Here is a 25,337-nt window from a genome sequence, read left to right on the forward strand (position 1 = left end):
GGAAGCTTTAAAAGTTAGTTGACCAGCAAGAGTTTTAGCTCTGACGCGCGATTTGGGTTCAGTCTGTCACACTGCACAGCCCTGAAGAGAGACAGAGGAAGTGGCCATAGGGTGCTGTAAAAGGCAACAGGAAACCAAGATGCAGAAGTCAGAATCAGCCCTAGAGAGACGAATGAACAAGACACAGCATTGATGGGAAGTGAGGAAGAGCGGGATTCAGTCTGCAGTAATTTCACTCCTGAGAATCAGAGATCTGTATGGTCACAGTTCAGGCCACTGCACCTGTACTTCCCCTCAGGGGCCCAGCAAGGGCACCCATTCACAGGCTGCCAGCTCCCCAGCCATCACGTCTCTTGGGTGGAGACTGCATCCCTCTCCCCTCTGACCAGCGTATTTCCAGGCTGCACAGTTTCCTGCCTTCACTGGATTTCCCAGCACAGACAGGTTGGCCAAGGAGACCTGCTTGCCTCCTTTCAGAGACAATTAACAGGTGTAATTGCTACGTTTATAAGGTACCATGCAGCACGTCCTATGTGTGACAGTCTATACCCCATATGACACCTTGTACCCCATGTTCACCACTTTTATATGGCTAGGATATATTTTGTACAAAGTAGGCCTTGTAAGGCATCAGTTGAAAACTCAATCTTCTGAGCATCATTGTCCTGTTAAAACACGTGTATCAACATTGTATATGGAGTTACACAGTTTTGCTATATGTTTGTTACTGAAACATATTTTAATTCTGGTGGGACGTTCACAAACACATCTCCCAGTATCAACAAAGGACTGACCACAAGTGTTGGAAAACTATTATCTTCTGAAGCAACCATTTGCCAGCAGGGGAGACTGTAAACAAAAGATTTGCATGTCATCCCTCATGTATACAGACAGAGGGAACAAGAGATTTACAATTCATCTGGAAGAAATCTCACTTACAGCACAGACGGATTGTTTGCACCCAGCAAGGGGATGTGTGTAATCCTCACAGAGAGAAGGGTATAAAATAAGAGACAATGGCTTCCCCATGACCGCTCCTCCGCCATCTTTACACCAGGCAGCATGAGTGTTTAAAAGACAAAGAACCGTCATTAAAAAGTGTGGGGTGAGAGAAGAGATGGTCGTGGCTGGAAAGCCTTCCAGTCACTAAGGCCTGCTGAAAGTTTTTGGGTGAGAGATTTGCTTCCAAATCTTATTCATTTTGGTAAAGTTTAGGAATTAGACTGGGGTTTTATCCTTTTATTTTCTTTTGTGACCCATTCTGGCTTTTATGCCTATATCACATATAATCACTTGAAACCTCTGTCCCTAGTTAATAAACTTGTTTCATTGTTTATCTAAACCAGGGTATTTTTGGCTGAAGTGTTTAGGGGATCTCTACTCAGGTTAAGTGGGGCATTTTGTTACCTTTGGATGGAATGGCAGACTTTTCATGAGCTTACACTGGCTGGGGTATGTACATGTATGTCCTGAGCAGTATAAGAGGCATATTTCCGGGAAGGAGCGGGGCGGGCAAGGGTAAGACTGATGGACATGTGGGTGTCACCCTGTATCAATTCGTGAATGACTGAGCAGAGCATTCATGCATTCATCTGGGACTGACTTTGCATGCCGGTGGCTGTGAGTGAGTAGAGCCTGGAGGGGTTTGCTGTTCACTACCAAAGCAGTGTAAATGACATCCTGGGTTTGGGGACAACAAGTGCTCGGTGGATTTCCTGGGGAATCCCTAGGGAGAGGTGAATGCAGATTCCCCCACCACCGCTTACGAAAATAACCAGCCTGTTGAAGCGATGCCCTGAGGGGAGGGCCATTGGCTGCTGATGACCTGGCCCCAGAGGCAAGATCAAGGGCCCAAGCTGTATAGAGACTGAACTATTCATGGTGGTTCTGCTTCTGAATCGGAGACAGTCACACACCTGTAAACACAGGGGAAAACCCAGTTGTGAGTTTTGAAGGACTGACACCTATCAGAGTCCGAAACTGAAGTTGTGGTGACAACTGACAAGCTTCTTGGCATAGACGAAGGTTCCTTTAGTGTTTTTGATGCTTTCTCTGCAATGCAGTCCCCTTAGGAATAAAGGTGCTTGCTTAGAAAGAGCTGTGTGGCCACTTATAACTGTGGGCAATACACCACTGGGCATTAGCCTGGCAGGGAAGGCAGGCTGGGTTGCTAGGAATATCAAAGTGTAAATCAAGGGGCGGTGCTGTCTTAACATGCCTGTCAAGAGGAGAGAGACAGTCTTTGCCCTAGAGGGGTGATGGCTGGGAGCCCAAAGGGGGTGCCCGTGGTGGATCAGGGAAGGAGAATACAGGTACAATTGCCCTGACACGATACCTATGCTTTGCATAAATATGGAACCAGTTCCTGCTCCCAATCACCTAAGTGTCCCTCTGAAGAGGCATCTCTAAGGTTACTATGGGTCTGACCTGAGCTCTGTTTCCTGGCACAGAGCCACGTGTGTGGGTTCACAGTGCTGTTTAATGGCCTGTGATTTACAGGAGGTCAGACTAGCTGATCTGTGGTCCCTTCTGGCCATAACCTCTATGACTAGGGCTCTAAATATGAGAATATAAATGTCAACACTGACACCTATTTGACTTTTGATTATTCTAGCAGAAACGCCTACCTCATGTGCCTACCCCACCGTCCCACATGGCTTCCTATGTCTTCCCCGATGCCAGAAGATCCTGTTGTCCCCCACCCAGCAGCCAAAGCCTCCAACTTCTCCCCAGCCGTTACAGTTGTCAAGAGGCTTCAGGAGACTGAAGCTGAAAACACAAGGGCAGCGTGAAATACATGGAATGGAAACCCCGATCCAAGCAGGGGCTGCTGCACTGATTGTATGAGATTTCTTCATATTTAATTAGCTCAAAATATTAATTGTTAAGGGGGTGAATGAAGCTGCTGCAGTTTCCAACCTTTTTGCCACAGAATATAGTCCAAGCTGGCCATGGCTAGCCAGGGCACTAAATTAGGTCTAAAGGCCTTATCCATAAGATCAGTTTTGTTTCAAAGTCATCAGGTCTTGTGCAATTACCCAATCCTTCACACTGAAAAACAAGAAGTAACGGTATAAATAGGCCCCAGACATCAACCTCCTACTGTCCAATATTTCCATAAGTCAGTCAGAAGGAGCACAGGGGCAGATCCTGAACTGGTGGAAGCAGGCAGGCAGAGCCCCACTTATACCATGCTCATGCTTTATGGAATTATATTTCTGAGTGAGATAATCAGAGACCATTGAGAGATCTGTCTTTCCCTCTCCCTTCCCTTCAGTTCTAACTCTCATTAACTTCCCTTCTATAATATAGTTGAGCAATTCTATTTCATCTCCACTTCCTGTTGACTCTCAACATCTTCTGTCCACTTCCCTAGTTCTCACAAAACGTTGTCCTGACCATCACAGATTGCACTCAGAACACCCAGTGAAGTACTAATTGGTGCAATGGAGTTAATTTCCAGAGCTGGCTCTTTGCTCACTGGAAAACTGTATAAATCCAGTCTTCTGCTGGGAGTTGCTCCTGTCCTGGGTGGGGGGGGGATCAGGGAGAACAACAGATCTGGGTGTTCAAGGTAACAAGTTACAGGAGAGTCACTCACGAACAGTGGCAGGGAAGTCCTAACGCTAGAGAAGAACAAAATAGGAGACTTTTTGGGTCTTGGTTTTGCAAACTCACCTGCTGGGAAAACCAAACCTAAACCTGGGGTGGGTTGGATGTGGATATTGTAGTAGAAAGAGAGCCTGAAACATGGGATGTGGTGCAAGACATGAGGCCTGAACCAAAAATCAGCAAGAGTCAGGCCCTGCTACAAAACAAATGCCTCCTTAAAATTCACTCTCCGGTACATGAACTTGGCAAGGATATGGCTGGCGTTGCTAAAATACAGACACTCTAAGAAGAACTAGGCATTCCGGTAAACACATTGCAGAAGGATAGTGTCAGAATACTGCTATACAAAGTTATGGTAAAAACACACTCCCACAGATGGCACAGGGACACATGGACCATTCCTAAAGAGAAGGTCAGGATGACAGGATAATGGAGGGAGAGGTTTGTTTGAACCAACAGGCACAGGGTGGGAACTAACCATGTCAGCAGGGTAATATGTAACTTGTTCGTATCAGTGTATGAAAAAGAGGGGGTCATAGAAGGGACATCTGTCTGGCCGAGGGGGCTGTGGAAAGACCTGCCACTGAACCGAGCTGGTTCACTCTCACGGGCATACACGCATTAGTGTCCTTGTAGAATCTATGGAGTGCTACTACCTTGCTTTGTCAGCCATAAACCTGGCAAGTGCCTTTGCCACCAAACTGAGCCTGTGGTCTTTTGGGCTGTTCGTTTGAGGTCTGCTGGGCTGACTAGCTGGACAGGGCTGGGAGTGTGCATGCATGCACACACCCCTGACAACAGATGTCATTTTATCAGCTCCCACAGAGATCATGGAAGAGTGGAGTGATGGTTCCAGTATTATCCCATCTCTAGCCAACACAAACCCTGGCAGTCACCACCCTGTGTAAGAGGAGCTGGTTGTCAGGCCCCCCCGTGTGACACATTCGGCATGATCAGGCTGTAACACAAGACACAGGGCACAGCACGGTACTGATGGCACAAAGCCCTGAGATACAGACAATGGGGTTAATTCTGAGAAGGGCTGGGCAGCTGCAGCTCCCACAGGTCAGGGGGAGATGCAGGAACTCAGCACTGCTCAGAACTGGCCCATTGTGATGGAAGCAGGCCATTCCTCCAGCAGGGCACTGACGGACAAACACAGAGGAGTGGAGACAGGCAGGGGAAGGGAGCTCGGATATATGCTGTGTTCTTTCACGGCTGAGGACTGCACAAATCCCACTCCCCATCTAAATCACAAGGAAAGGGGTGAAGAGGTGGGGACGATGATCCAGTGACTGTCTGTTGTGATGCAGGGATTGTTGGGTCAGCCACCAGGGACTGCAGCATTTCACATCAGGATGTTGCCCAGAGCACAAGCCTGCCTGTGGGTCTGAGTATGGGAACCAGGGCAAAGGGTAGGGACTTTTGGGACCAACCTGCTTCCGTTAAACAAGGGGATGTGATACATAGATGGAAGAAGGAAAGGCAGGAACAAGGCTAGTGGATAAGTGTGGTATCGATAACGGGGCGGGGATGGAAGAAGTTGGTAAGAAAGAAACACCAGGAACTGAGTAAGGGCTAGAGAAGGGAAGAAAAAGGGAAGGGGAATGGAAGAGGAGACAAGGGAGATAAGAAAAAAGGAATAGGCAAAGAGGCTACAAGAGAAGTGGGTGGGGGCGAGAACCTTAGCTGATTTCTTTAGCATCAGGAAGAATCATGACTGCCTTGTCAAGATCTAAACAAAGCAGCTAGTGGCAACTACTAGGCGTTAATAATTCAGCCGTTTGTACAATTCAAAAATAAAAGGGCACACGTGGCCATAGCTGAGAGGTGACATCAGCTTGTTCTTACCTTTCAAGAGATTACGTTGCAATTGATAATATTTCTGCTGATTTGATTATTGTAGTTTATGTCCGAAGTTCATATTACCCCACTTAAGAGAAACTGATTCCTTACCTCTTGATAGGATCAATGCACCTTCTCATAACAATGAAGTGAACTGAAATGAACAACTAATCCATTTGATTGTACTTTCAGGTGAAGGAAGTGAAGCTATTCTTTGCTGTCAAAGGCTATAAGCATTTTCTTAAGAATAAAGCAAAATACATAACCAAAGCTACTGAAAGGTTAGAGAAGTATCTAATTGTTCTAGTCAAGGATAAGGAAACAGCAACTTCTACCTACTAGATTTCAGACAATACAGCTGATTGTATGAAGAAAAAAATAAACCAATACAGCAATTCACCACACACAAGGTGTGCATTTATATTCTGTTACAAAATGATCCTGACGACAAATCATTTACATTTGTTGCCTGACAAAAATACGGTCTGTCAAACCTTCATCCTTGCAGCAGGTCATATGTTGAGATGCAAGGACGACATCAGATGGCTGCAGTGTACAGGAAGGAATTAGCTGATCCATCCTTCTAAGGAGGTAAGAAATACAATACACATTCCCAGAATAGTTAATGGTTCTGGTCATACTCGCAAGTGGCAGAAATGTAACTAGGTGATGTGCTCTTTAGAGATATGAAGATCTCAAGAAGTTGCTGTACTGAATAAAGCAACAAAACAGGAGTTACCTGTTCCAAGGTAAGAAAAGCAGTTGGTAATGCTAACCAATGATCATGATATCTGCTCATTTTTTCTTTTTGGCTAATGCCATTGGTTGTTCCTACAAGGATGCAACAGTGAAGTTATTTCAAAGTACAACTAGCCACAGTGTGAAGATGAGCATTTAACCTGCTCTTACGTTGCCAGAGATGAATTGTCCAACTGATTCCATTTGTGCAGAATTGATCATTGTTGCTTATTTATCAAATGCAAATGAAGAGAAGGTGTCACCTGTCAGGAAGCAATAAATGCAACTGATCATTTCTATCAAGAGGTAAGGAATGCACCTTCTCACAGCACAGGTGCAGAAATAAAAGGCTATTTCTATTTTCAGGTGAAATAAAAGTCTTACCATTCAAGGGAGGAAGATAAGATGTTGCTCAATTTCAGAATAAAATCAGCTAGGTAACGATACCTGCCCAGAGGGAAGAAAAGCATCTTTTACTTCTAGTTCAGAAAAAGGAAAGCAGCCAATTACATGCTTCGAGTTTTAAACAGTGTAGCTGGTTGTACTTCTAAAAATCATAGCTGAACAGTAGAACACCACCGATAAGTAGGTGAGCACTGAAAAGTCTCTAGAAGCCTAATGATCTGAATGTTAAGGAACAGTTTCCATTGATGACTCTTCATAGCTGGTAACTAATAAATAACAATAATAATTCTGTCAAACATTGAGGATCGCATGTTTTTCCTAATTCAAGATAGGAACAGGCCAGGTGGCCATTTCTACCAGCAAGAAATGAAGGAAAGTGGCTGTTCTGGGCAAGAGGTAAGAAATGCCAGTCTAACATCTATGTGCATATCAAGTGGTGTGGATTCTACTTTCAGGTAGAAGAACTGTCATTGACCTTACTCGTCACGGGAAGAGAGTGAAAAGCAGATGCAAAACTTAAAGCAACATGACTGGCAAGCTGGCTCAATCCACTGAGGAAATAACAGCATCTTTTAATTGTAGTCAAGGAAATGAAAGTCAGTCACTTCAAATAGTTCCGCTAGTTGCAAAGCTGAATTCGAAGCAATTCAGCAGAACACAGACATGGAGATGAGCATTTAAGTTCCTGATTGCCAAATGAAATCTGATGCTAAGCGACATTTACAGATGAATAAGAAAATAAATCTTAGATTGATTGTTACAACAGACTGCACATCTCCAGATGGAAGGAGACCAGCAGGCTGCTGTGCTTAGAAGGGATTAGTGCAACCAATCCCAACTATCTGAGCCATGCATGTCAGTTGGTAAGTGGGGGGCATGGATCAGCATTCATGTTGCATTCCCCATCAGTATCCGGCCTGATCTGGGGAAGCTAACGATCCACCCAGTGGACCAAATTCGGTGATGAATCGTGGTCACACGTCACCTGAGGCACGTTGCACATATGTTAAGAAGAAGCTGGTAAGCAAAAACCACATTTCTTTTAACATTCAAGTGGACATGAATGGATCCTCTCATACTTTCAGATGGGAGAAATGAAGCTGATCTGAACTTTGAGGGTGTGAAATCTTCAAGCAGTTCCTAGATCTGTGAGGATATCTATGGAGAGGAAACAAGTGAACCCTCTTGGCTGCAGTAACTACTAAGGAACTCACCTTCCCATAACAATGGAGTAGAAATTAATGGATCTGGTTTCCATTTCAGGTGAAAGAAATGTAGCTGATCTGACCTCACAGGATTGAAGGCTATAAGCCATCGCATTACTTAAGAATAAAAACACAGGTTGCCAAACCTGCAGAGGGGAAAGAAAGATCGCCTGCCATGACTAGAATGGGAAGACAAAGAATACAGTCACTTATCACCATCAAGTTTCAAACCAGCAATGCAGCAAACCATCCTTGTCAAGGAGGTAAGCGTTTGTGATTCTCTTATTGCCAAAATGAACAGATCATGAAGTGTCTTGTACGTTTATGGGCCTGTAAAACTGATAATAAGCAAAAAAATTACCCATCAAACTTTGATCTCTACAGCCACGGCTGCGCTTTTCAAGAAAAAGTTTGTGAAGCTGATTTGTCCTTTCAGGAGACCAGGATTACAGATGCTCAGGCTTTTCAAGTACAAATTAATGGATCTGTTCAGCTCCGTTTCTATCACCTGAAAGGAGGATTGGATCTCTTAAGACATGAAACCATGAAAAAGACTCTCCATTTAATAAAGCAACTGAATTAGCTCTACCTGAGGAGAAATAAGAGAAGCATTTGGTGAGTCTTAACACGAGACTACAATCAGTGCCACAGAACTGCTAACTTACGTTGTGTCAAAGTGTTTGTTACAGCTGATCAAAGAGGAGCAGAGCACAATGGCAGACACCAGGGAATTCATCTTTATCAGGAGGCGAGGAACCGGTCATCACTTCAGAGTACAGATCAAAGGCTTTGGTTATACTTTCAGATGAAGGCAACGCAGACAGCATTCAAGAAACAACATTCAAAAGTTGCATGGGGCCTGCTGGACTAAGGAGAGAAGCTGGTTCTACCTGCTGGGATGGAAGCAATGAAGTGGGCCGTACCTGCAAAGAGGAGAGCCCTGGAAACTGGGACACGAACGGTACCTCGGGGGGACTGGGACATGGTGTGTAACCAAAGTGACTGGTAGGTGCTTTCCCACTGTGGACCTGTCTCATGTTCACAGGGTCAAACTGATCGCTGGGTTTGGGGTCGGGAAGGAATTTTCCTCCAGGGCAGATTGGCCAGAGACCCTGGAGGTTTTTCGCCTTCCTCTGGAGCATCGAGCAGGGACCGGCCCTTTGGGCCATTTAGAAATGAACAATAAAATCCATCCAAGAGAAGCGGTCTCCTTTCGTCTTTTGCATTTTCTATAAACACATCCTGGGCCCCATTGTCATGCCCAGGCTCCCAGCCAGGCAGTAGGGTAGAATCCACCCCAGGGGGCACTGCCTCTCCCCCTCACAGTGGCAGCATTGTCCCCTAGGTTGCTCTCAGCCCAGCAGGGCCTCAGGGTAGAAGCCAACAGCTCGCTGTCCCCAGAGAGAGAGAAGCCACGTAGATGGCCCCAGAGATGGGGAGGGGAAGGCCCAGTTGCGCCGGTTGAGGGGAAAGCAGGAAGCACAATGACACTGCTGCCATGTTCTTCTCCCAAGATGCCATGTCTGTTACACTGGAACCAATCTCCTGCATCTTAAGAAAGATACTGATAAGTTACTATAGATACAATGTCCTTTTCGCCCATCAGCCCTAATATTTAATCCATTTCCCAGCCTGTTACCTAGGCTTAACTGTACTTTCCTATAGCACTGGGGCATGGTGAGCTCACCTTAAAAGGGAATATAATAAGGTTTGTGACAGCAAAGTTTTTCTTGCTTGCATTTCACTCTTGAAATAGATTTTTCCTACCCTGATTTTGGCAGAAGACTTTGGAGGACTGGAGAATCAGAATGGGACAGTCTGTATCCTCAAAGGGATTCAGGCACTGAACGCCTGTTGAAATCATTGGGAATTAAGAGACTAAATATCTGGGAAGATCTGGTCCAGTGACCTCACAATAGACCGACCACCAACCGGCAGGTGGTCTAGTGCTCCAATGAGGCAGGAGAGAATACTGATCTAAAGGAGAGCTGGTCAAACGTTTGGTTCAAAATTATTTTCTGATTACAGTTATTTTGGAAATAACGTTTCAGTGAAAAAAAAAAAAAGCTTTGGTTTTTGGCTCTCATTTAAAAAAAATAAAAAGTTTTTGAAAACTGAAAAGTTTTTAAATGGAAAAGTTTGGGTCTTTATCAAACAAACAAACAAACAAAAACTCCAAAGAGTTCACAGAAACACCCATTTGTTCCTTTCATAAGTTTTGGTGGAAAATATTTAACATTTTCTGACCAGATCTAGCCCAAAGGTCGCTGTATACTTCTGTTTCAGGCTGTGCGCACCAATCCAGTCCCTGGAACAGAATCTAAATCTGTTTCAGGAATGTTGCTGTAGCTATGTCGGTCCCAGGATACAACACACACAAGGTGAGCGAGGTAAGATCTTTTATTGAGCCAGCTTTGGCTGGTGAAAGAGTCGAGCTTTCAAGCTTCTTATGACCCGAAGAAAAGTTTGTGGAGCTTTCAAGCTCGTCTCTTTCACCAGCCAAAGCTGGTCCAATAAAAGATCTTACCTCGCCCGTCTTGTTTCTGCTTTAGGAGTGTCAGTCAGCAAGGTACCTGGAACCCTGTGGTGCTGGTAGCAGAGATCACAGCTACCAGTCCATAGGATGAGTACGCCTGGTGGCCTGAAACACAGCTCCCTACCACCATCAGTTGGTGAAGAGGGGAAAGAGCAGCCAACAGCTGCTTCATCAGTGGTCTACCCAGAACGCCAGATACACAGAAGTGCCACAGAGAAGGAAGTGGAACTCTCTGCTGACAAATGGTGGCAAACAGGGGAAAATACAACTGGAGAGAGCTCATTTCCTAAGCTTTCTGCCTGAAATCCTCCAAGTGACATTTTGGGGCCTCGCCCGGACTGTACATGAGCTCCAAATTGATAGGATACTGGGATTGAACTGATCGAGCAAGACTGAGGGGGAACAACTTTCCTTCCTTGTGGCAAGAACTCTGCTCAAGGGTCCTGTATCCCTCATCACTGAAGACTTTGCAAAGAGATGGCACAGAGGGGAACTGACCCCTGGCAAGGGACCTCCTACACAGCACCAGTAAAGCTGAAATCACTATAGCTGGGTTAGGTGGGGGGCAGAGGATGGGGGGGTCCCTCACAAGTCCAGTTGACAAGACCATCCCCCAAGGGAAGCTAGGAAGTTGAAAGTTTCTGTTTTAGTTCTCCCCAAATTGAACTTTCTTGAAATGCCTCTCCAGGAAAGTTCTTGCATTCTTGTTGATTCAGGACAAAAAAAAGATTTTTTCCCCCCAAAAGCCATAAAGATTTTAGTGGCAAAGAATTCCCCTTTTTCAGCTGGCTCTAGTGAGAAGGTTGTAGAAGGATTTGATTTCAAACAGAAGATCATGCACGGGGCTGGCCAAAATTCTGGGCCTTGCCAGGTGGTTTCCATTTGGAGGAAAAAGACAGTTGTGTTTTAAGTGGTGTCGTTTTTAAGGTACACACAGGGCCATTTTCCTGAACACTGTAGACGCTGCCACTAGCAGGGAGTTTTCTTGTTCAGAAATCCTCAAGTCAGCCACTCCAGGCTGTCACCCAAGAAACACATTCTCCCCTCCCCCCAGTTCTTCTGGCTTCTCTGCCTCCAACACACACAGGTTATGAAGCAAGATCCTTGAGCATGCCTTTGGAACCAGGGAAGCCAGCCACCCAATCCACATGATTTACTTCTGACCAGCCAGGCGGCCAATAGCTTTGGGTGGTTCCTGTCACGCTTTTGGGGGGTAATGGAGGTGTCTGGGGTGAATTGCTACCTCTCACTTACAGGGTGAGAGAACCTTGTCTATGCCAACTGGAGGACAGTCTCCCAAAGCTGTGCATCGAAAGCAACCCAAGTACTGCACTCTGTGGGCTCCGCAAGCCCCATTCTTTCCTCTCTGCAGGCTCAGAATTTACACCCCCACTTTGTTACACTCGAGTGCCCAGTCCCTCATCTTCCACATGACTGCGATGGACACTGATCCGCAGCCTCCAGGGAAGCAGAGCATCCCAGTTCACTGGGCTCACCTCAGTCCAACACGCACCTTAACGCAAGGCACCTAGACAAGGATACAGTGAAACCAGATTAAAGTGCATTTGACAGAGCTTGAGACAAAGGTTCAAATAATAGCAAGTATAGAAGGTTTGGAAACAAAGGTTACAGATAAAACAAAAAACCAAAACCAAGCCATGAGACTGCAGCGTGTACTTATTAACCAGTTATTTTCCTGTCTAATGAGGGATTTCTCACTCAAGATCACTCCTTGTGGTGCCTGACCAGTCCAAAGGGCTGGGATCCATCATTCAGGAGACACCTCCGACTAGTAGGGCATGTCCTCCTGTAACGAATAACCACTTGTGCTCTTTCTTCATCTCGGATGTAGTTCGAGGATGGTGTCTCACCCCAGAGGGTCTCCTACTCAGACTTTTCTGGGGGTTCTTGTGCCTTTGTAAATCCTTAACCCTGCCCCCGTCCAGACAGGAACCACAGGCTTGGTCTACACTACTCCGCTAGGTGGACGTAAGCTGCCTAGCTGTGCAAGGAACTTCACTGTAGACAGTGCGTTGCTTACGTTGGCCATTCTCGGCCTTCAGGAGCCATCCCACAATGCCCCACCTTGACAATACAAATCGACACAAGCGAGGACACGCACTGCTGGCACAAGGTGCCAAGTGCGCACACACACGTGATTTAATAACTGCGGTGGCTGTATGCCGTTGTAAGTTAGATCAACTGAATTTTGTAGTGTGGACATGGCCATGGGCTCTCTTCCCGGACACCCGTTGCTTTCAATGCTGATTGTGTTAGCCCTGAGACCTGCCTCCTCTCAGGTGACATGTTATTCTTCAATAGTTGTAAAACCTGATATCCTACAGGTTACATAATTTTAGAGTTTATTTCCCATACAGACATCACACATTAGCCCTAACAATCAGCTAGTTCTTAGCTTTCGGCACAGACCACACATGACCCTCTTTGGTGAAATATTGAGAACATGGTTGGTCATGGGTAACATACCTGCCTTGGCAGGTCTGTGTCACAGTCCCCTTGTTGTCTTCCTCGGTTTTTACCACATGAAGGGGTTGATTGCTCAGTCGGTTGAACAGGGAGGAGGGCACATCCATCAGCTTTAACAAGGTCTGTGATTGGCTGTGGGTCCAAGACTGACCTCATGGTGACCACTAGCACTTGCAGCATAACAAGAGAGTGGGATTGTTTATTGCATTCATAAAACGATGTGTACAGTTTCTATGGATGGGCTCTGTGATTGATTCATCTCCGTGACAAGTGCCTGTGTCTTGGTTAAGGGAGTCCAAGAGGCCAGATGTTGAATTCATGAGCATAAAAAGTTTACATACGTGAAGAACTAACTAGTCACCCAGCTAGGTCAGTTTCCTTGTTCTCCAGGGCACTAGAGTCAACTTATTTGATGGAAAGGCTTGAAATATGCAAATTCCAGGAATGTCCGGATTCTTGCAAACACCCAGAAAGGATTTAATAGGCACTGCATCCTACCTATTTAAACCCACATGCCTCTTCCTCATTATGATGTTGTTTACTAAATGAAACTTGCTCTTAGTGTGACTCATTGAAGTGTCCCCCTGTATTCCTAGAGTGGCTTCAAGGCAAGAATCGTAGATTTACCTGGGCCACTAGTACAAAAGTTTCCCATACAGGAGTTTCTCCAGAAATATTGCATTGAATTCTGCCATTTCATGGTCAGCATGGGATTTCCATGGCAATCAAAGAGTCACAGGAAAGCTTCCCATAGCAGCTAGCTACAGAAGTACAGGAGCCTGGTGGCATTCCAGCCCAGCCTGGGAGTATCAGGTGGAAGGGAGTTTTATGGAAGTGTCCTGTGGGGTAGGAAAGAGACCAGCACCATAGAGTGCCCACGGGTATGCCTACACTGTCATAAAAGACCAGTGACACAGCTGTGGCTGGCCCTGGTCAGCTGACCCAGACTCTGGGACTTGATGCCATGTGGTTTTTTTTTTAAAAATCGCCATGTAGCCGCCTCCCACCAGGCTGATACAGATGCAGTCACTGCAGGTAGTTTATGTACAGTACAAATAAAATGGAAACCCTCCATGGAGGGAGATGAGCCATGTGGAATTGTAGGCAGTTAATATGTATAGACTGTATTGGGAGGGGACGGTGCATAGAGTGGCTGGGGGAAGGCAGGTGGGAAGACGGTGCATGATTAAGAATCATAGGTAAGGTTAAGATGTTGTCATGGGTTTTTTTGGTAAAAGTCATCGAGATGTCACAGGCAGTAAACAAAAAGTCACAGAACTCGTGACCTGTCCCTGACTTTTACTAAAAATAATCGTCACAAAATAGGGGTGACAGGAGATGAGAGCTCAAGCCCTGTTGTGGAGGGGAAGGGGGGCAGGGTCCAGCACACGATGCTGGGATCACCTGCCCCACACCTGCCCCCTGAGGCAGCTTGAGCTGTGGGGGGGGTCCCCTGCTACACAGTGGCTGGGAGCTGTGGGGGGCCCAGCTCAGAGCTGCAGGGGTGCCCTCACTGCTCACAGCAGCTTGGAGGGGCCCCTGCAGCAGCTGGGACCAGCGGAGGCCACATGGTGGCTCAGCGCTCTGGGGCAGGCGGCTTAGAGCTGGGGGATCCCCCTACCACCTGCAGTGGTTCAGAAGTCTGGGGTCCCTTCACCACCCGGAGCTGCAGGGCCCCCCCCATGACTGCTCGGCACTCCAGGTCCCCCCACCTCTGAGGGGAGTCTTAACTTTTCCTTGTATGCGGATAGTTTGTAGCAGCTTGGGAAAGGCACTTTCATGCTTAGTAACAGTAAGTGAAAAAAGTGTATTTCACTTTTACTGATCTATCCGCCAGTCGTTTTCAAGCTCTAATGAATTCAGCGCTTCGTGTTATTTACAGTAACTGGACCTCCTATGCTTTTCATTAGCCCTCTCCCTCATTGTGGAGAATAGGTAGCTGGTTTTGTTCCCTCCCCCAAGATCCATATCCCAATAGGCAATTTAAAAACCACACAATGTTCCCTAGGTAGGCACACGGTCTGAGTCAGAGGAATTGTTTTCTGTGAAAGCCAAAAATTAGTAACAGGGCATTGGATTACAGGGCTAAGACTCCAAACAGATTGCAGGAGTATTAATGCTGCCCATTGTTTTTAGTAATGGTCATCATCCAAGAAATCTGAAACATGCCTCTGTAATTCTACTGGAACATAGTGGCGATAAATAATGGCACTGGCAATCTCCAACCACAGTCCTATTTAAAGCCAAATAGCTTTTTGAAATTGCTCTGTAATCCACCAAGATGAGGCACTGGATCTGAGTTTAGGCAGCCCACCGCCCTCAGCTTTATTGGTCTCCTGGTTTTTGCTAAGAAGGGGCATCAACTTTGATTTTTGGAACGCTCGTAGAGCCTGTATTTTTAAGGCATCAGTTGAGAAACCCTTTATCCAACTCAAGTTTCATACAAAGCTTCTACCTTGTTCCCAGCTGTGACCCACTAGTTTTCCTACTGGTGGGTTATAAGCATGGGACCAAATCTGGGATTATAATAGACTCTGAGGTTGCATCATTAGCCATGGAGTGATGACCATCATCCGGGAAGTACCCTGCACCTGCTCCAAAGTCACTCCACACTATGCAGTCAAGTATTGTGGAGAAGACGGCAGGGCCATTTTTGTCAGAGACCTTTGGCCTTTGACATAGCTCCAGTGGCATCAGTGCTACACAGGTTGATGCAAGTGGAGACTCTGGCCAGTTACTTATTTTTAAGAGATTCAGGCTGCAATTTTCAAAAGATCTTAAGGGATTTTGGCAGCCAGCTTCTTCAGACTCCTTTGAAAATAGCTCTTTCAGCTAATAGGCTTTATTCCGTGCATTACACTTCAACTGCCTTGCTTCTTAATTCTGCACACAGCCTATCACATCTCTCCCCCGCCCCTCCAAGAAGCAGCATCTTCACATGCCATCTTCATTGCAGATCCATCCAGACTCTTCCCTTCTTAATGACCCAGCTGACAAAGATCTTGGCATCTCCCCTTCTGCAGAGATGAATTCTGTCAGCATTTGCTTTAAAGCAGCCAGGAAATAATCATATCCCTCTCCTACTGGCCAAGCCTTGTTGGAGCTGAGCCTATTAAACTAGGACTGTTGCTGTCACAATTTAGAGAGGTGACAGCTGGCATTTCTTAGCAAGTCTTCTCCAAATACAGGAAAGATTTGTCACTTGCACCTCATCACTCCCTCCCATGACAGTTACACGAGGAACAAAATCTCCTGCATTTTAAGAATATAGGGACGTTAAATAGGCTAGGGGCATATTTAATCAAGATTATTTCCCCTCGTGTTCACTGGGGGATAAATAGTACAACTCTAGTCTCATTGGGGTGTTGTGAGATTTACATGTGTATGATGGAGGAAAAATAGTGTTTGTGCTTTAAAGATGGCATCAACTCTTTCTTGCTTGGGTTTCATCTTAGATGCATCAGGTTCCCTGGAGAGGGCTTTGGAGGGTTGGAGAGTTACACTGGGACAGTGACATCATATTAGACATCATCAGCCTGCATGTGTCCCAGTCCTCAAGTGAGGCAGCGGGAAACGCCGAGCTTCAGCAAGAGCAAGGCTGATGTCACTAATCCTACCTGATCTATTGCATTTTAACAACGCCCATCACCATAAAACAAAACACTTGCTCTGCTGGAGGCCCACTGTGTCCCCCACTGTTTTACCTTAGCATGCAGGACTTGATTTGGCAAGGTGGCACCATCTGTGAGGCTTCCATGGGACCTGCGGGCACTCAGCACATCACAAGAGGTGCAGAGTACCATGCAGGATCAGATCCTGTGTTCTGGTGTGGTCACTGTCTGTCATGCTCTGTGCACAGACTCATCCACTCTGACCAAAGGTCTTGTCAAAGAGGACCAGTCACTGCGGTATTGGGAACTGTGCCACAGGCTGTGTAGCAGAGATCACCGCTTGAGCAGTCACTGAAGACTACTTAAAGCAACTAGATGTGTCACAACCTATTTTAAACCAGCCCCAGCCCCTGTCCACCTGCCAGCCAATCCCCAGTGCGGTTATGTGAAGTGAAAGTGGAGTCATAGCACACTGAGGTCCCAGAGCAGGCAAACCCTGTTAGGAACTCCCCCCACCAGCACTTCACCCCATCAGAGGAACTGAAAGCAACGTACTAAGGGGGCACACAGAAGGTCACTATTATTAGCTCAGTTTTACAGATGGGAGAATCCGAGACGCAGAAAGGAGAAGTGACCAGCCCACAGCCACAGAGTCTAGCAGCAGAGTCAGGAATAGGGCCCCAGAGTCCTAACTGCTAGACAGCCCTGTCTCCCTTCATTCTTTTGAAATCAGCCACCAGCTGGCATTTCAGAGGGAGCCTTCTGCCCGAGATCGACCATGGCCCAGGAAATGACGATTCAAGGCTGTGATGGCAGCAGCTTGTTCCTCAATATTGCGTCACAAGAGATGATGCTGCCATTCCACTGTTGTAACGCACACAGGTCCCAGGGAGCAGGAGCACTAGTGAACCTTAGTTACACCCAGAAACTACATTGGCACCTGCCATCCACTCAAATGAGAGCTCACTCTGTCACATCCAGCCAACTCTCCATAGGGGTCCTGCTGCAGTATTGAGGACAAGGCAGCTGTAGAATATAGAAGGCCTTGTTTGTAGCCTATGGGAGCATCATATGGAAGCAAGAACCTATGCAGGAGGACAATGGGGATTTGGTGCCACAGAGGCCTAACAAGGAGAATGGGTAGAATCTGCACGTGAACAGGCAGAGAACACTATTCCAAGGGCAGGATTAATGGCAGTGGGATTTGGACATGATCTAACCTAGCCAAATAAAACATCTACAGCGCAGTCCAGTGCCCATTAAAGTCAGTGGAGGTACTCCCATTGACTTTGAGGGGTTTTCAGTCAGGTCTCAATTAAAAAGGAGCCTGTCTCTGGGGCCCTGATGCATATCACTCGTTTGCATAAATTAACACAGCTTTATTTGTCCCCAGTGTGATGCACAGATTCAACCCAAATAGAACCCCACATAGAACCCAGCGTTCATCTGCCCCTTCTCTGCTGTACATGATGGGATTAGATGATAACCTCATTGGCAGCTACATGTTTGAGGGGGGCACAGTACTAGCTGCTACCACTTGGATTGTCTGTCTGCAGTGGTCAGATTTATTGTTTAACCCTTACAGCACCAAGTGATCTGTGTTGAGTCTCTGAGGACAAGTAAATTAATTCCTGGTGTCCCATTGTCCTTCCTTCCCCTAAAGAAGGCTGACCCTCTGGTAACTCCTAATCCTTTTCTCCCTTCCTACCTCCCACCATGCTACTTAGCTTCTAAGCACCCAGCCCAACCTTCCTCTCCACCTGCCGCCCTCCTGGTCTCTCCAAGCACCTGCAGTCATGTGTTCCTAGCTGACCTCCCATTCCTCCCCCCAGGGCAAGTCATTCCAACAGCAGTTCATGTCTTGGTTGAGAACAAATGTCCCTGTGTTTACTGAAGAGTGGCCATGTTTCTGTTTTATCCACGATCAGCAAGGCTATGGGTAAAATCCCACCCCCCATGGAGTCAATGGCAAAGTTCAATGGGGCTAGAACTTTACCATGTGTTCCTTCCCCCATCACAGCTGGGAACATTCACACACCTTTCCTCTTAATGGTGACAAAGGACTGGGCTGTGTTTTACTGCAATATGGTCTTATGGGGGCAACAATACCCAGGGGAAAATGCCACTCCTCTGCATTTCAATAGAGTGCCAGATCTGTGCTTAGGTGTGAACTGTGGATCTGAGCTAAACCCTGTTTTGCAAACTCAGCTGGTGCATAGTTTTTGGGTCAGCTCTCTACACCATGGGGAATGGCACCTGACAGGAGAGCTTGTCAATATCACTTTACTTACAGGTGTTTTTATAAGATGCCTTCATATAATATCAGAGTAACTTCGCTTTTTTGTTAGTGCCTGGAGTTGATCAGAAATAGCCAGGGAGCAGGGCAGGAGAGTGGGAACCTTCAGGCCAGAAGGGGAGGCAACCAGAGAATAGCCAGGGAGGAGGAAGTGTAACAGGGCGGCATCCACCTCTTGCCCTGGTTGAGCACATCTCCCATCTTTAGATGGTCCCTGCCCTAGTATCTGGCCATACTCCCAGGGCTTCATCCCTGGAGACAGTGGTTTTTACCCACTTGGTCTCTTCTAGCCCTAGCTGGACCTCTTATCAATTCAGTTCCCCTTCTAGGGGTGTGTCACAGTTCAACTGTAGGCCCATTTCCCCAGTAGCTTATGGGGGTAGGGGAAGGAACCTAGGCCCACCCCACTAATCCAGGTTCCAGCCCAGCAACCCTCAGAATTGCAGCCACACACAACCATGTTCCTTTAACTAAACCACTCTCAGGTTCCTGGGCTGCTTCTCCAAAGCCCCAGACTATTCCAAAGCTTCACCCTTACCTGAGGGCTCTTCTACATTCAGGCCCAGCAGCCAGCCAGGAGTTCTTCCTCACTCTTCCCCAGTCCTGAGCAGCCCATAATGCTACAGATCCCTTTAGCCAACTGGCCAGGAGCCTCCTCTGGCTCCAGCAAACAACTGACTGTCTCAATAGACTGTAGCTCCTTTTATATGGCCCTCCAGGGCCCTGATTGGCTGTACCTTGCAGCCTTTTCCTGATTGGCAGCTTCTTGCACAGTCTCTCCAGGCCCTGGGAGGACTTAGCTCCACTGCTCCTTTCCTGGGACAGGTGTGGAGGGGCCTCTGGGCCTAGTCCACCCTGGCACAGGAAGTCAATGGAGAGAAAAGATAGAAAACAGGAGACAACAGAAAAAAGAAAACACAAGAGGCAAGAAAAGAGACAATGAAAATAGCCCCAGAAAAAGGGAGCTGGAAGAGGAAATAGAATAAATATAAGGAGAGAAAACAAAGGAAACAAGGTCGAGAGATGCCATAATTGCAGACAGTGAGGGAGGGGACACACTGCTCAAGGTGGGAGGATCCTGTTTGAAGAGAGTTGCGGAAGGGTTTTTTTTATTAAAGAAGCACAGAGGCAATGATGAAAGGAGACAGATTTCACTTTCTATTGTGTTTTATTGTCTGTTTCTAAATGGCCCTAAGGGCTGGTCCTTGCTCGATGCCCCAGAGGAAGGCGAAAAACCTCCAGGGTCTCTGGCCAATCTGCCCTGGAGGAAAATTCCTTCCCGACCCCAAACCTGGCGATCAGTTTGATCCTGTGCATGCAAGCAAGGACCACTGTGGGAAAGTACCCACTGGTCACTGTGGTGATATACCCTGTCCTGTCACAGCTTGAGATAGTGTCTATGTCCCATTAGTCGCCAGTCTCCAGTGCTTTCCTCTGACCCAATGAACAAGCTGCTCTCCTTATCCTGGCAGGTGACCTGATCCATTCTGAAGTCACAGCGTTGTCAAGGTGAAAGCTGTTTCTTCACCAGTACTGTCAGCAGCTGGCCACGCTGAACAGCTGCACTGCTTTAGCCTTGGTGGGAACAACAGACTCTTCCTCCATCGCAGGCATCAATCAGTCAGCTCCTTCATTAATATTCAGAGATAAAACCAGATATTTTTGACCTGTGACACTTATGCCCAGCTCCACTGTTCATCTCTGACAGATGCAACCTCCTGCATTGCTTTCCTCTGCCCCTATAGTAACTTCCCTTTCCAGTCCCTCTCTCTATAGTCGCAACCAAGGACTATAGTCCTTTCCTTCTCTCTTGCCAGGTGGTTTTCAATACCAGGCACAGCAGAAGCAGATGCACTGCGAACCTTTGCCCATACAACCAGCTGCACTCCTAGCTGATGGAGACAGCTCCACTGCTTCCCCCTTAGAACAGCTAACCTGCTCTGATCCATAACCTGACAGAGCGAGACATAGCTGTGCAGTTTATCATTCAGAAGCCACAAATAGCAGCATTTTCTTACACTTCCATAAGAAACTGTGTTCCTGACATCTTGTGACAGCTGCGTTGCTGGCATCTTGTGATAAATGTGTTACTGTCATTTTGAAAATTACCGACAACTCAAGTGCTCAGCCATTAACAGATAAGCCTAGATCCTTTCCCTTCAGGCACATAGCAAACTGCATTGCTCGGCAGGCAAAAGTAACAGCTTCCTTTGCTCCTGAGCCAGTCCCAGGTCCAATTAGTGGCAGTTCTTTTTTCACCAAAGTTTGCTCAGTTACATAGTTTGTCAGCTGTCTGTAGCTTTCTTCTCTCAATAAGTGAGATCAGCTTCATTTGTTGTACATGTAAGAATGATCACATTAATTCATGTCCACTGGAACATGGTGAGGCAGGACATTTCTTATCTCTTGACAGCAACAATCAGTTTCCTTTATTTCTCCCTGGGATACATGTTCCTACTGTTTTTTCTTTATGAAGCGACACCAGCTATAGTGATCAGCGTTTGAAAGATATTTAATTGCTATTATATATTTGCAGATTTGTAGGGCCTTCCATTGAAACGGTGCTTTTATTTTTTAATCCGATTCATACAGGAATACAAAATTTTAAATGCTCACCTCTTGGTCTGTGATGATCTGAGTATTGCACAGAGGCAAAACCATCTCCAATGTTTAACACTTGATCTACTGATCTCATGCTCATTGGGCTGACTTATCAGATGTTTCCTTTAGTTTTCTTCAGGAAGCGCCAGTTCTGTTGTTTTATGAAATACAGCCATCTTTTTAAGTCTATCTAGCTTCTCAGATCAGATCAGATCAGCTGCATTTTTTTCACCTGAAAGATTAAGCAGATCCATCAATTCCTACTTGAAGGCTCTGAGTATGTATATTGCTTACCTCCTGATGGGAACTAATAATATTTTCTCATTAGTTCTTGAGAAGTACAGCCTCCTGCTTTCTGTACATCTGGAAAAGTACAATGTGTATTAATATATAATATATACTGTATTAATTATCAGTTTTGGAGGGGCATGAATGTAAAAGACAGTTTATGATCAGCTCCACTTCACAGTAAGAAAATTGTAAACACTCACCTCTTTGTCAGTGATGGTCTGCTGCATTGCTTATTTTTGAGTCTTGAGTGTTAAATAGCCGTTTTCCTTCTCCTTCCCAAGAGACTTTTCATTCCTCCCAGCAGGTTTAGCAACATGTATTGTTTTAGTCTTAAATAGAGTGATTGCTTATAGCCGTCCTCCCCTGAGAGGTCGGATCAGCTGCATTTCTTTCACCTGAAAGGAGAACCAGATCCATTGATTTGCATTCCAATGCTGTGAGAAGGTAAGTTCCTTACCTCTTGACAGCAGTGATTCATTTCACTTGTTTCCTCACAGGAAGGACCATCACAGCTCTTCTGGGAAGTTTTTGATGTTTCCATAGCCTCAAAGTTCAGATCGATTCCCATCTGAAAGTAGGGGAAGATCCACTCATTTCCCCTTGAATGGTACAGAAATGAGTGTTTCTTACCAACTAACATCGATAGATCAAGCTTCATTCATCCCTTCTAGAGCACAGCAGCCCTCTGCTTTCCTTCATCTGTTGAAGTACAATCTGCTGTAATGATCAAGATCTGACAGATATTTATTCACTATTGGGTTTGCAAGTGCTGCTTTTCCACAAGATTCATCTGGTTAATAAGAAAAACTTGAATGCTCACCCTCTTTGTCTGTGATCAGCTGCTGCATTTTTTCTGTTGGGAAGTGCAAATAGCAGCATGATTTCAAGAGGCTACTTTTCATTTCCATGACTATAATTGTAAGATGCTCTTCTGTCCTCTCCGTGGATTGACCAGCTGGCCAGGCAAGTTGCTTCTTGCATTCTTCTCTTGACAGGTGAGATCAATGTTTGCGGTGTTGTAGCCATGCTAATCCCAGGATATTAGAGAGACAAGATGGGTGCACCAGACCCTGCCAGAGTAACAGATGCAAAACCTGCTGATGTATCGCTACTGCTATGATGACTGACACCTCCCACAACACACCTTTCAAGATCCATGGGTCCCACATGTGCCTATCACAACATGTGGGGTTCTTCATCCAGTGCACTAAATGCCCCTAACAACTGTGTGGGTGAAACCAGACAATCACTACACTCGTGAATGAACTCACACAGGAAAATGATAAAAGACAAAAACACCGTATCACCTGTGGGTGAAAACTTTTCACAGAATGATCACTCCAGATCCGACCTCTCTGTCCTCGTCCTCTACAGAAACCTGCATGACACCTTCAAAAGACAAGCCCGGGAGCTTAAAATCATAACTTTGCTAGACACTAAAAATCATGGTCATAAAAAAGACACTGGATTAATGGCTTATTACAACAATATGTAACCCACCTGCTTTTTTGTCTGTGACTTAGAGATAGGCTATTTCACCTTGAATGATCTCTTAGAAAATATGTAAACTACTTGTGCTAAACAATCTGTTCCATCTTGTATTTAGCTATGACACTCTGTGGCCAGGTCTACACTGAAAAGTTCGGTCAACCCAGCTATGTCTCTCAGGGATGTGAGAAATCCACACCCTCAAGTGAAGTAGTTAAGCCAACCTAACCTTTGTGTAGACAGTGCTAGGTCAACGGAAGAATTCTCCCATCAACCTAACTACCACCTCTCGGGGACGTGTATTAACTACAGCAATAGGAGAATCCCTTCCATTGGCATAGGTAGTGTCTAAACTGAAATGCTACAACAGCACAGCTGTGCCACTGTAGCGTTTTAAGTGTAGACAAGCACAGGATACCCTTCCCAGACCTGAAGAAGAGATCTGTGCAGCTCAAAAGCTTGTCTCTCTCACCAATAAAAGATATTACCTTGCCCACCTTGTCTCTCAGCTAAGATCAAAGGCAGTTCTTCTACCTGCAAATAGAACCAGACCTGTTAATAACCACTTGGTTGCTATGACACTGTGTACCTCTTACCTCTTGCCCAGGACAGTTACTTTCACTCATTTCTTCCCAGTAGGAAAGGCCACCTGATCTCCTCCCATTTTGCATTAGGATATAATTCTTGCCTTTGAGTTACACAGAGACTTAAAGGGAAATGGCCTTTTACTAAGTATTATTTGGCTTCCAGAAGCTCTAACTTGCTTACCTCCTTCTCAGCGATGTTCTGTACCCATGCAATTAATTTTGAAACTTGCTTTTTTTTTTCTCAAACTAGATTTAGAAGATGCTTTCCTGCTTGCTGGACATGCATCATTACATGTCTGACTTATTCCTGAAGTCAGTCACATCTTGAAAGGCAAGAATTGCATTTCTTTTAACTGAAAGAAGAAACAGATCCATTGATTTCCGTTCCGGCGTTACACAAAGATCTATTCCTAACCTCTTGATGGAAATGAACAGTTTCACTTACTCCTTCTTGCCAGGTACAACCATCTCTTCATGCACCTCCAATAAATAAACAAAAATGATCAATAATCTTTGACAGAAGTATAACCAGTTGCACAGCTGATCTGTAGAAACGTAAGAGTGGTTTAAATGCTCACCTTCAAACTGTGCCTAGCTGCATTTTTTTCTTGTGAAATATAGAAATATCTTCCTTGTTACATCCTTGTAGGAACAGATACATTATCTGGACAGGGAAAATGAACAGATTTCATGGTCATTGTCTAAAATTGCTAACTTCTTTCTTTTCCTCTGAGCAGGCGGAACCAGTTTTGTTTCTTTACTCCGTTCAACAACTTATGGTCTTTGAAGAAACAAAGACTTGAAGATCAGTTACATTTCTTCCCTCTGAAAGTATGTTGAGGTCCATTCACTACCACTTGACTTTGATAGGAAGGTGTATCTCTTCCCTCCTCACAAAGATGGGTGGACTTCATTCCTTCCTTTTTGTAAATTACAGCCATCTGGTGCCCTTCTGGAGAAATATGATCTTCTGTAATGAGCAATATTTGACAGACTTTTATTTATTATCAATTTTATCAAACAATAAATGTAAAATTTTTTTAGTCATCCTGCTCATTCATTAGCAGTGAATATAAATGCACACCTCCTTCTGCGTGATGATTTCCTGCATTGCTATATTACTTACAAGTGGAATCGACTAAATTGTTTAAATCTCATTGGGTAGAAGTGGCTGTTTCCTTTCCCTTGACAAGAAGCACAAGATGCTTTTCCTACCTCTCAGCAGCTTTGGCAACATGGTCTGCTTTATTCTTAAATACAGCATCTGCTTCTAGCCTTTCCTGACAGATGAGAACAGATGTACATCTCTCACCTGAAAGCAGAACCACATCAATTGTCGCTATTAAGAGGCAAGGAACAAACCTTCTCACAGCACTGGTGTGGAAATCAATCAGCATCTCTTCTTGCTTGTTGACTAGTACAAACATCTTTACAAATCTTTACATCTAGTACAAATAAATAATGAGCTATAGTAATCAACTGCAAAGTAAACTCTTGGAAGGTAAGACCAGGCTAATGCCACCTCCCAGCCAGCTGCTCGCTTGTATTTTGAAATGTACAAACACCTGCATTATTAGCTCTTGCTAGTTGCAAGTGGCTGCTTTGTTCATAGCCCGATAATGACAATCATCTGAC

The sequence above is a fragment of the Emydura macquarii genome, unplaced genomic scaffold (assembly GCF_026122565.2).
Source record: "Emydura macquarii macquarii isolate MOO-44397 ecotype Brisbane River unplaced genomic scaffold, CSIRO-AGI_Emac_v2 contig_295, whole genome shotgun sequence".
Lineage (NCBI taxonomy): Eukaryota > Metazoa > Chordata > Testudines > Chelidae > Emydura > Emydura macquarii.